Source organism: Schistocerca cancellata, chromosome 5 (genome assembly GCF_023864275.1).
Source record: "Schistocerca cancellata isolate TAMUIC-IGC-003103 chromosome 5, iqSchCanc2.1, whole genome shotgun sequence".
Taxonomy (NCBI): domain Eukaryota; kingdom Metazoa; phylum Arthropoda; class Insecta; order Orthoptera; family Acrididae; genus Schistocerca; species Schistocerca cancellata.
The window spans coordinates 139,341,088-139,354,074 of record NC_064630.1 but is presented as its reverse complement, the minus strand read 5'-3'; the positions used below and the strand labels follow the sequence as shown (position 1 = coordinate 139,354,074).

At 43.8% G+C, this 12,987-nt stretch overlaps 1 protein-coding gene across 2 annotated transcripts in view; it reads left to right on the top strand.

Annotated features, from left to right (window-relative positions):
• Positions 1-1,462: 1,462 nt before the first annotated feature.
• LOC126187302 (alpha-1,6-mannosyl-glycoprotein 2-beta-N-acetylglucosaminyltransferase) overlaps positions 1,463-12,987 on the top strand; it is a 455,066-nt gene continuing 443,541 nt past the window's right edge. For both annotated transcript variants that reach the window (XM_049928295.1, XM_049928294.1), the window contains exon 1: positions 1,463-2,553. The gene's annotated coding sequence lies outside the window, so the exon portion shown is untranslated. The remainder of the gene's footprint in view (positions 2,554-12,987) is intronic.

Sequence of the window (12,987 nt, the reverse complement as noted above, 5' to 3'; positions counted from 1 at the left end):
GGACAGCGTTTCTTGTCATGAAATTTATTCATATAGCTTATCACACTCCTGTAATTTCTTCCGTCTCTGATGAAGTTTTTAATCTGAAAAATACTGTTTTGCTTCGTTGTTTGGAATCCAAGATAATCCGAAGGTCCTTCAGTAATGGGCTACATAAGCCGATGCAAAGGTCGGAGAAAGGCAAGGCACCCACATCTCATAGGATCATGTTTAGTAAAGCACTGTAGTGTTCAATCTTCGGGTTGATAGCAGCTTTAACATTTTAGCTTGCCACTTAGGCCCGTTAAAGATTTTAGCTAATGGACGTTATTCCGTATTTTATAATCTCGTTGTAGGGAAACAGAAGAAGTTAATTTGTAGTTTAAAAATACCTTGTTATTATCATTATTTAAAAAATACTTTGCGACAGGTCAAAAAAAGATTGATGACGGAAACCAGCACTTTGAAATATGTAATGTAGTGAATAAATTATTTCACACTTATAATCTGGCTTCCGCGGTCGCTGCCACTTCATGTTTTCAAGATGCACGAGTATGTAAACTAGGTACTTTTGTTCTTGTTTTGATAAACCTTGCCTTTAACTCAGATCTGTTTCGCTCTCAGGTAGGAAAAATATACCACTTGAATCATTTTTGTCGAATAAAGACATGATTGGAGGTCATGACTGTTACGTGATTCAGATTACTAATGGTGTATTGCAGTAACCAAATAACCAGTAGCAAAATGGTTTTAGATTACTTTATTCTGAAAATAACCATTGGTAAAATTCGACGGTTTTCCTGCTAAACTGTAGAAACAAATGTTCCAGACGGACATTTCACGGTAATTCACCAGTAAATCAACATAACATTGTGTTTTGACGAAAGCATGAAAGCCGTCTGATGAAATGTACCAATTCGAAACCGGTTTTCTGAGTAATGTCACCTAAATTCATATTGTGGCTAGTTGCTGCTGTACACCATCAATATTAAGTATACTACTTGGTTCGCTACTTGCTACTGCAACGTATAGTTTTGTTCATCTTTATAAGACCTCTTTATAAGAGGTCGAAAAATTCTTTATATCCTAATTATGTGACGTTTTATATAGATTTAATGGTTCGGATTTTTGGTGGCCTTTAAGACGTCGTGTGGTAGTTACAAGCGCCTACTTGTCCACTTCAGAGCTCTTAGCTTGCGCAGCAAAGGGTACTTTTTGTGGACCATCTGTTTCACGAAGCAACTAGTTGGCGCGGCAGAAGTGGGGGTAATTGTCGCGGACCAGCAGTACCCGCGAGTCTGGCAGGTAAGCGAGCGATGACGTCAGCGCGGCAACCTGCCGCCCGCGCTCTGCGTGGGGCAGCCGCGGCGCTCCCGACCGCGCCGCTGTGGCTAGCCGGGTATGTGCGTGCGCATGCGCAGTTCCTGCGTCTGCGCCGATTCGGGACAGCCGAGTCCGGACGACCGCAGCCGAGGGACGCCAGTCTGCCCTCAGCCCTGGCCGAGTGCGGGTGCAGCGTGCAGCCCGCGGTCCTGCGTGGCTAATATGGGTACATTACGATAGTCAGCTGTTCGTAATAGATTCCAGTTCGTCTCTCAGATCGCGCTGTGTCGTTAACTCCGCCGATCAGATGACAGACTCCGAGCGGAGCTGACGTGCAAAGTGGGTTCGAAAGCGTGTGTATAACGCCAGTGTGTGACTGTGTCATATCTTGACGGGAGCCGCTCTTCGCAGCTGCGTTGCGTCACTACGTGCGTCTCATATGACTGTTAAGTGACACTTGGTGCCGCATCCGGATTAACTCCTCTGCCGAGTGTGTCGGTGAAGAAAAAGGCGCTCACTGAGACGCGCGTGGACAGCCTGACCCGTGCACTCGGCGTGGGTGGACTGCACAGCCGGCTTTGGGATCGGCGCTCGGATTAATGACCTCGAATGCAGCAATAACTCCTTATATTCGTCATAAAGGACAGTTGTCGAACGACTTGAATCATTGGTGAATTTCAAGAGACAATTTCATTACAGCTGTTAGTATCAGCATTTATTGGTGTACATAGGAAATTTGATATATAAGTTTGTGAGCACTTTGCAGTTCTTTTCTGAGAAGAGCCATATTTTGAACTGTGCCGAAAAGGGGTTTTGCTTTCGTGTCAACCCCTGGTGTCAAACAACAATATTTCGCAGCAGATGCACTAACATACGATCGCTGGGAAGTAAACAGACGTAGATAAATTGCCAATAATTTCCTCGGAGTTTCTTCTCGTCTACTTTCTGCAATGTTTACCTAGCGACCTGCACGATGAGACGCTGTAAAACATTTTGTCCGTGACACCATTGCTTCGTGAGTCGAAGTGTTAATAGAACAGTATTCTATATACATCTTACGTGAGTGTTATGGAAAGTTTACTACTCAGTAGTGAAAGAGCTTTCGTTGCCGGTGGGTGTGCCTGCAGCCGTAGTCAATGAACAGGCTTGGAAAAGTGTTAACAGTGCATGTCGACGCTTCGCTTATTCTGATGGCAACAGACTCCGCACCACGGACTGTACCTTCGTAAGGCACCACGCCGTGCTTTAGAGGTAAGTGTTCATATTTGGTGCTTTTGTAGCGTGTTGTACTGTCCACTGTAAACTTATTGAGTTTTTATCCTCGTTCCATTTCCAGCCAAACAGCGATTGCTACAGAGTTATTTAATGCACAAGTACAGCAGGTGACCTTTAGGCGCTACATTGTTTCCATTCCATTGCGCCAGAGTTTTCTTCCTTTATATCCAAGTTCCCGTTGATTTTCTGTTCCGTTCCATTGCGCCAGAGTTTTCTTTCTTTGTATGCGAGTCTCCGCTGATTTGTTGTATGGAGTGCACAAAGCCTAAACACCGCTTCATGACTATTATTGCCCATAAAAATGTAGGAGTTAGTAATTTTTATGAATATCATTAAGACTGAGAAGGAAACCTCTGCTGTTAGTTGCCAAGGGCATCTCTTCACTGTTAACTTAGCAACAGGAAACATCTATTATCAGGGAAAATGGACTGTAGAGCTTAACAACTCGTACATATTGTTTTACAAATGAAGTTTTTCTTCTATGCGTAAAAGCATTTTAGAATCGTTTTCTAGTTTAGAGATGTCCATTTCTATTACAGCACACATTAGCGACGACATTACCGAGTGTTAAGTATTGCTCTCTTCAAGAGTTTGAGAAAGAATCTTTCGTGGAGTGTGCAGACAAATAACATATCCTCCTTTGCTTTCTAATTATTTTTTTTGTTTTGTTTTTTGGGAAGCGATTCCTCTGCGCAGTCGATATGGATGTACTAACACAACATTACTGCATAAAACACGTGCAACGCGTAACCTCCGACGGTAAATAATTTCTATTCCACCGTATTATTATATCAGTACCGATAACGATTTGCCTTTTTGATCAGATTACCTACTACTGATTTAGTGAAGCAGCATGGTTGTCACTGCACTAACGTTACTAGCGGGTAGCATCGTCTCTGATTACAGTAAACAATAAAAACTTTGGATGAACTGGTAGGTAGATGATAGAAACAGGAAATCGAACATAGCTGCGGCTACATGTCGGTGACGTCGTGACACAGTTTGAAGAACAACTAGTAACTATACTAACAAAGAAAATGTATCAGATATCGTATTAGGTCAACTGTAGAATGATGGGAAGGAATTTAATGTGGTTTGAATCCTCCTGCCCCTGGGTATTATGTTAGTGCCGTAAAGACTGTACACATCTCCAGGTTGAAAATACAGTTTTAACGAAATGATTTTGTGATTAGATCCGTGTATGGAAATAACCAAAACAGTAGTTTGTGTTAGAGCAGTGTTGCAAAAACTTAATCGTGTTTTAATGGTGAAGTGTACAGTGTTTGCGGAAGATTGCTTCATGGAGAGAGCAGGCTAATAACATCGTTTCTATCCTCTCCATTGCTTTCTTCCCGCCTCTCCTCTTCATCAAATTTCTCCCCGCTTTCACTGGTTGCGCCTTTTCGATGAGTGTGTTGAAACTGCCTGTGTAACAACACGGTCTCCCTAGAGACCTGGCCGGTGTTTACATAAGCTTGCCGCCGCGGTGCTCCAAACTTTGGGTGAAGTACGAAGCTCAGTTGCTTTACGGTTTTGTTAAGCGATCGCGTGTAGATGGCTGTTAATTTAGCAGCGGTGACGTTTTATGTAAGGATAGTCCCCGCTGTTCGGCCAGTTCACGCAGAACAAATGAGTAGTTTTCTCCCTTACTCGTGAAAATTGCTACATAGAAGCAGTGCAGAGTTCGTCAATTACTTTTAAAACAAAAGTTGCAGTGATTCGTAATCAGCTACAACACGACACTTCTTGTTACGTCCTCTTCACGTAAAAATTTTACGTAAAATTAAGTGTTTTTAATCAAGATATCTTTGTAAACTTTCTTCTTCATCCATATTATAACAAAAAAACAACGTGATCAGATGCGTGTAACGGTCCGTAAATCGTCGAAAGATGCAAGCACAGCTCATTGACGAGCAGTATAAATTGAATAGTAACTGTTGCTTTGAGATTTGTTCCAAAATCAGAGCCATAAGCTCTGCATCCCTGATCTAGAAAAGGATACCCAATTGTAAAGGGATTAGTCGTTATTACTGTTTCTTTGCGAAGTCAGTAGCATTCTAAAAGTATTCGTAGCGGAATGTTCGTTGTTGGAATATTCTGTACGAACAGTTGTCACATGCGAACAGTTTCTACAGTGTGACGTTAAGCTTTTCCTGACGTACAGGCTGTTGGAATGATTCACGGGGATGCAAGCGATATTTTACCGATTTGCTCAGAACGACAGTTATTACTTTGAGAATGAACTGGGGGTCACCCATCCAAATAACGGGTGTTATTGACGATTTAACAAACATCTGTAAACATTCAGTGGGCATCGGCAAAGCTGACAAGGACGTTGCTGTTGACAGAACCTGACGAGGAATAGATTTCTTTGTCTCATATGAGAAAAAAATTAAAATTATTTGCTCTACGTTGTACGTGCACAAGAAGGCGTTACGATTGCTGTCTTGTAGCTTGTGGCTTCCACAAGTATACGGTTGATCGAAGGCTGCGTTCTGTTATGAATCTTAAAAGGTGCAGCTGCGTTATATTTATTCCTTGATCTTAATTCGGTTCGTCATGGAGACGGAGATAAGCCCGAACTTATCCGTACTACATGTACTCAGCAAGGATCCTAAGGTCATGGAGTTTACCGGAAGCGCACATGTGACAACTTGTGTCTTCAGGAAAGGAGTTGCCATTGTCCGTCTGGATGTAACGGAGCATAAAGCGTGCTTTCACATGGGGATCGAATCATTTCGAATCCGGAACAGATACAATTTCGATTTAGTTACCTACGGTCCACATTGCACTAAATAAATGGCTCTAAGCACTATGGGACTTAACATCTGAGGTCATCAGTCTCTTAGACTTAGAACTATTAAACATAACTAACCTAAGGACTTCACACATCCATGCCCGAGGCAGGATCCGAACCTGCGACCATAGCAGCAGCGCGGTTCCGGACTGAAGCGCCTAGAACCGCTCAGCCACAGAGCCCGGCTATTGCACTAGAATGAGCACTCTTGATAATAACACTCAAAGATAAATAAGAATATGTGGTTCAGATTTTTTTTTTTTTTTGTACACTTGAAGTATTTCAATAACCATAGTCTTTAGCTTTCGTCGTATAAGCGTAGGACATCGATCAAGCATTTACTTAACGTAACGTGAAATCGGGCATTAGATGAATACAGAAAGCGAAAATATGCTTACGAACATAGGAATGAACAATATTACTGCAGTCCAACAGCTCAAAACAGTCGCTTAACCCAATTCCTGAACACCTGAGTTATACACGGACTGACATCTAAGGAGTGTCATGGCAAGCATAAGGCAAAGGTAAAGTACTGCTAGGTAGCAGAAGTATAGCGAACAAACATATTGTCAGGACGGCTTATACAAAAAATGAAGCTCAGTGTAAACGATAAATATTTATGTAGATGCAGCCAAAATAATATTTTATAATATCAAAATAATATTTGTCTTATGTCGAGAACTATGAACAGCGAATTCGTTTCGGACTGCACCTGTGAATTTTAGGTGATCACTAGCCAAGTGAGCACTCATCAATGGGAGATTGGCAGTTTTTTTAAGGACCAAACATAATTTTCACTCTTCAAGTGCGTACGCAGACACTTGGTTCTGTTAGACACGGCGTTGTTTCGCAATTGCGTGGCAGTATGGCTTCTGTTCCCTCCGTATTGTTTGAATGCGACGAACATCGCTGTCATATTCGGTAAAGGGAAACTGAAGAAAAAAAACGGTGGTTACCGAGCACTCTGAGGACCCAGTGCAGAGCTTAGACCACAAAAAACACCAAGAACCTCACTACTGCTTCCCTCTTCTCGCGCTGTTATTAAAAATGTTGCCCTCGAGAGATAATTTAATTAAAGCGTGGGACCCAGCGCTATCTGCGTTGGAATCGGGTCGACTCAGAGGAGTGACGTAAGACAAACAGTGGTCCGTCATCTCACGCCTACAGATTCAGCATTCCATCAGACGACCTATTTTCTCAGCCTTTCAGATGGGCGCCTGAGCTGCAAACGGTTGCTTGGCGCATTCGTTTTTCGCAGAGACAAACACATCTACGTATATACTCACAGCCACCTTCCGATGTGTGGCGGAGGGTACCTGCAGTCGCGAACAGGCACGGGAAAAAGGATTGTTGGCTATCTTCCGTGAGAGCTCGAACCTCTAATTTTACTTCATCAGCTTTTCGTGAGATGTATGTGGGAGAAATCAGTATATTGGTTACTTTCTTATGGACGTATGCCCTCTGAATTTTAAGAGTAAAACAAACCGTGATGCTTAAAGCCTCTCTTGTAGCGTTTGCCACTGAGATTGAATGAGAATATTCGAAACGCTTTCTCGCTTCCTAAACGAATCTGTTACGAAATACACTGCCCTTCTTTGGATGTCATTTCATCCACCATCCTTTTCCGGTACGACGGGTCCCAAGCCGACAAGTAATATTCAGGTATGGGGTCGAACAAAGCTTTCGTAAGCTAGATTATTTATGGGTGGATTGCTCTTCATCAGCATTCTTCCAGTCAGCCTCAGTCTTGCATTTGTCATTCCTACAGTTAGTTCTATGTAGTCGTTCCACTTTACACTTATCCGTAGGCATACTTCCGTATACACTACTGGCCATTAAAATTGCTGCAACAAGAAGAAATGCAGATGATAAACGGGTATTCATTGGGCAAATATATTATACTAGAACTGACATGTAATTACATTTTCACGCAATTTGGATGCATTGATCCTGAGAAATCAGTACCCAGAACAACCACCTCTGGCCGTAATAAAGGCCTTGATACGCCTGGGCATTGAGTCAAACAGAGCTTGGATGGCGTGCACAGGTACAGCTTCAACACGATACCACAGTTCATCAAGAGTAGTGACTGGCATATTGTAACGAGCCAGTTGATCGGCCACCATTGACCAGACGTTTTCAATTGGTGAGAGATCTGGAGAATGTGCTGGCCAGGGCAGCAGTCGAACATTTTCCGTATCCAGAAAGGCCCGTAAAGGACTTGCAACATGCGGTCGTGCATTATACTGCTGAAATGTAGGATTTCGCAGGGATCTAATGAAGGGTAGAGCCACGAGTCGTAACACAACTGAAATGTAACGTCCACTGTTCAAAGTGCCATCAATGCGAACAAGAGGTGACCGAGACGTGTAACCAATGGCACCCCATACCATCACGCCGGGTGATACGCCAGTATGGCGATGACGAATACACGCTTCCAATGTGCGTTCACCGTGATGTCACCAAACACGGATGCGACCTCATGATGCTGTAAACAGAACCAGGATTCGTCCTAAAAAATGACGTTTTGCCATTCGTGCACCCAGGTTCGTCGTTGAGTACACTATCAAAAAATGTTCAAATGTATGTGAAATCTTATGGGACTTAACTGCTAAGGTCATCAGTCCCTAAGCTTACACACTACTTAACCTAAATTATCCTAAGGACAAACACACACACACCCATGCCCGAGGGAGGACTCGAACCTCCGCCAGGACCAGCCGGACAGTCCGTGACTCCAGCGCCTCTGACCGCTCGGCTAATCCCGCGCGGCTGTACACCATCGCAGGCGCTCCTGTATGTGATGCAGCGTCAAGGGTAACCGCAGCCATGGTCTCCGAGCTGATAGTCCATGCTACTGCAAACGTCGTCGAACTGTTCGTGCCGATGGTTATTGTCTTGGAAACGTTCCCATCTGTTGACTCAGGGGTCGAGACGTGGCTGCACGATCCGTTACAGCCATGCGGATAAGAAGCCTGTCATCTCGGCTGCTAGTGATACAAGGCCGTTGGGATCCAGCACGGCGTTCCGTATTAGCCTCCTGACCCACCGATTCCATATTCTGCTAACAGTCATTGGATCTCGACCAACGCCAGCAGCAATGTCGCGATACGATAAACCGTAGTCGCGATAGGCTACAATCCGACCTTCATCAAAGTCGGAAACGTGATGGTACGCATTTCTCCTCCTTTCACGAGTCATCACAACAACGTTTCACCAGGCAACGCCGGTCATCTGCTGTTTTTGTATGAGAAATCGGTTGGAAACTTTCCTCATGTCAGCACGTTGTAGCTGTCGCCACCGGCGCCAATCCTGTGTGAATGCTCTGAAAAGTTAATCATTTGCATATCACAGTATTTTCTTCCTGTCGGTTGAATTTCGCGTCTGTAGCACGTCATCTTCGTGTGTAGTAGTTTTAATGGCCAGTAGTGTATTTAATGAATGTGACAACAGTTAAATAATCATACGATATTGATTTTTCCGCCGATTTCTGCGTAGTACATTTTTTACCTTGAGCTGTCGATCTCTGCACCAAGCGGCGTTAAAAATTTCGAGCATTGAGACTTCTCTTACTATTCACCCGCGAGTAGCCCGTTGGAACTTCTGGCTACGTAATTTGTGAACGGGAATGGCCCTACAATACTCCTCTGGTGTATACCTAAAGCTGCTTTACTTGTGGAGATTTCTCTCCGTTAAGAAAGACATGCTGTGTTCCGTTTGCCAGGAACTCTTCAGTTCAGTGACAAAGTTGGTCTTAGATTCTGTACGCTAGCATGCTATGCGACAATGCGGAACAGTGCCGAACACCTACCGGAAACCAAGGAACAGGGCATTAACGCGGGCGTCGGGATCTACTGCTTGCTGTGTCTCGTGGCCGTGGCCGAACATAGTGAGTCAGATTTCACAACATCGTTATTTGTGAATTCTATAATTCTTTCTATAGAATCCTCGGTCTCCAGAAAGTCGGCCCGACATAATACTTGCTCTGCAGTTCTACGTCAGTGACGTGGCCCTAAATACGTGTGCGACTGTTCGATGTCCTTTCGTTTCCTTTCAGTAGCTTGGAACGCTATTAGAGGAGCAACCTCTTTCACATACTCTATATTCGTGGTGAGACAAGTAGCAGTGGACTGGACGAGTGGATGTTTGCAGTAACGAGGGAGGAAAAGACCTGTAGTAACTTCCAATTGGGTGGAGCAACAGCCCATACAGCCGGACTAACCTTGGAGCACATTTACACAATCTTCATGCCTAACAGAAGTGTTAGCAGAGGTCAGTGTGCGATTACTTTGCGTGGGGAGCCCTCAAGTCTAAGGCGTATCGCTACAACCCTCACAGTCCTCGAGAACTGCGCAGAAACATTTCGGATGAGATTGCACCAATTCCAGCAGTCCGGTTTCGATCCGCCTTCAGCAACTTGTTGACCAGGACCCAAAAGCATCAAGAGATGAATGGTGGTCACTTTCAACATCTGCTGTAGTCAGGTTGGTACTCTATGTCCTCTCCTCTGGTATGCTGCAGTTCCGGTCGCCTTTCCCCTGTCGAACGATTTTGGTTGATTTTTCTACCCCGCTGTCATGTCTTTCGGTATTTGTCAATTTGACGTTCATGCGACAGTTGAAAGAAGGAACAGTAGCAGATCTCCGTCAATGAAGCAATTTTGGGAAAATAAGGAGTTTACTATCACCCTCCGTTTCGATACCATTATTGACACGGAATTTTACTTTAAATTCGTTGAACGCTTTAAGCGTTACTCTCTCAGGGCAGTTTCGACTTCGTTCGGTTTTTGTTTGTCTACGATGTTTTGGCTACCTTTGAATCCTTACGTGGTGTGATGAATCGACCGACAGCCTCAGGAATCATCTTGAGTTATTCAAGCAAAGTTTCCAGTATGATGTCACAAAAAAAAAAACAAAAAACCGTGGGGTAACGGTATGAGGCGAACGTGTAACGAAGTCGAATAATAGCACTGCAGTTCAGTCTAGGATAACTTGTTCTAGTAACAGAAGTGAGAATCGAACATTAAAGGTACTACATTACATTCTTCTGTCTGTTGTGGCCGTCAAATTGATGGTTTTCAAATGTTCAAATGTGTGTGAGTTCTTAAGGGACCAAACTGCAGAGGTCATCGGTCTCGAGACTTAAACACTACTTAAACTAACCTATGCTAAGAACACACACACACACACACACACACACACACACACACACACACACGCACACACACCCATGCCCGAGGAAGGACTCGAACCTCCGGCGGGAGGGGCCGCACAGTCAGAGACATGGCGCCTCTAACCGCGCAGCCACTCCGCGTGGCTGACAGTTTTCCATGGACAAATTTGGAAGAGACGAGCTACGGCAGTTATAACACCTGTTAGCAGATTGATGAAAGCACAAAGTCCACGTTTCTCTTATTTGTACCATTCCTTGTATCTTTCTCGCACTTTTGAAAAAAGGGAGAGAGAGAGAGAGAGAGAGAGAGAGAGAGAGAGAGAGAGAGAGAGAGGGGGGGGGGGGGCGATTTGATGTTTATATTTTATATTTAAAATCATTTGAAATTGGAATTCGTCTGGCTGAAATCTTCTCGGATAATGGCTGCTTCGGTTTTTAACCTTGGATTCTCAGTCACTTCCACCCCAGTGACGTAACTTTGGCCTGTTAAATTAGCTAGCTAGCATTTGGCAGCTAGTGGAATGGACTACTCCCGGTAGCAGAACACCGAGGAGAGCCTGACATTGTCGGTTTCCACTGTATTGCCACTTCAGTTGCGCAAAACATTGTGCCTGCCAGTCCTTCGGAAGGAAACTATTCCTTAGATGAAAATTTCGCCTGCTTCAAGTAAAAGCGTAGCTCCGGTCACGATTAAAATTTTTGATACGGGCATACACACTTTAAAAATGTGTATTGTGCGTGAATTAAGAATTTTAACGCGATTTTTGTAGCAGAAAGAGACTTTAAACTTAATACTCATTACGAATTACATATTTTCAAAACTGTCTTCTGAAGCCTGTATCTACCTCAATGAGAGACAGAACTTTGCAAAGTTCACTTGCCGAGTAAGGCAGATTGGTAATCAACGAAAACAAATATTTCAATAGTTTCCGAAAAATAAGTTGATGAGTTTCAGGATGGTTCGAATGGTTCAAATGGCCCTGAGCACTATAGGACTTAACTGCTAAGGTCATCAGTCCCCTATAACTTAGAACTATTTAAACCTAACTAACCTAAGGACATCACACACATCCATGCCCGAGGCAGGATTCGAACCTGCGACCGTAGCGGCCGCGCGGTTCCAGACTGTATCGCCTTTAACCGCTTGGCCACCACGGCCGGCATTTCAGGATGAAAAAACGACCTTATCATTGCACGATATTTCGGCTAGACAACTGCCAGCCATCTTCAAGTGAGCAGTCCTCGTTCGGCTCGCCTGAAGATGGCTGGCAGTTGTCCAGCCGAAATATCGTGCAATGAGGTTTACGACGACCGGCTGCAAGCCCGAAATCTTTTTGAACACCTTTTTAACATGCTTAGATGCTGCCTACAGGATAATTAAAGAGACCTTTGGAGAGTAGAGAACCACCTGTATGAATATCAAGAGCTCAGATGGCAACCCAGTTATAAGCAAAGAAGGGAAGGCAGAAAGGTGGAAGAAGTATATAGAGGGTCTATACAAGGGCGATGTACTTGAGGACAATATTATGGAAATGGAAGAGGATGTAGATGAAGACGAAATGGGAGATAAGATACTGCGTGAAGAGTTTGACAGAGCACTGAAAGACCTGAGTCGAAACAAGGCCCCGGGAGTAGACAACATTCCATTTGAACTACTGATGGCCTCGGGAGAGCCAGTCATGACAAAACTCTACCATCTGGTGAGCACGATGTATGAGACAGGCGAAATACCCTCAGACTTCAAGAAGAATATAATAATTCCAATCCCAAAGAAAGCAGGTGTTGACAGATGTGAAAATTACCGAACTATCAGTTTAATAAGTCACAGCTGCAAAATACTAACGCGAATTCTTTACAGACGAATGGAAAAACTGGTAGAAGCCGACCTCGGGGAAGATCAGTTTGGATTCCGTAGAAATGTTGGAACACGTGAGGCAATACTGACCTTACGACTTATCTTAGAAGAAAGATTAAGAAAAGGCAAACCTACGTTTCTAGCATTTGTAGACTTAGAGAAAGCTTTTGACAATGTTAACTGGAATACTCTCTTTCAAATTCTGAAGGTGGCAGGGGTAAAATACAGGGAGCGAAAGGCTATTTACAGTTTGTACAGAAACCAGATGGCAGTTATAAGAGTCGAGGGGCATGAAAGGGAAGCAGTGGTTGGGAAAGGAGTAAGACAGGGTTGTAGCCTCTCCCCGATGTTATTCAATCTGTATATTGAGCAAGCAGTAAAGGAAACAAAAGAAAAATTCGGAGTAGGTATTAAAATTCATGGAGAAGAAGTAAAAACTTTGAGGTTCGCCGATGACATTCTAATTCTGTCAGAGACAGCAAAGGACTTGGAAGAGCAGTTGAACGGAATGGACAGTGTCTTGAAAGGAGGATATAAGATGAACATCAACAAAATCAAAACGAGGATAATGGAATGTAGTCAAATT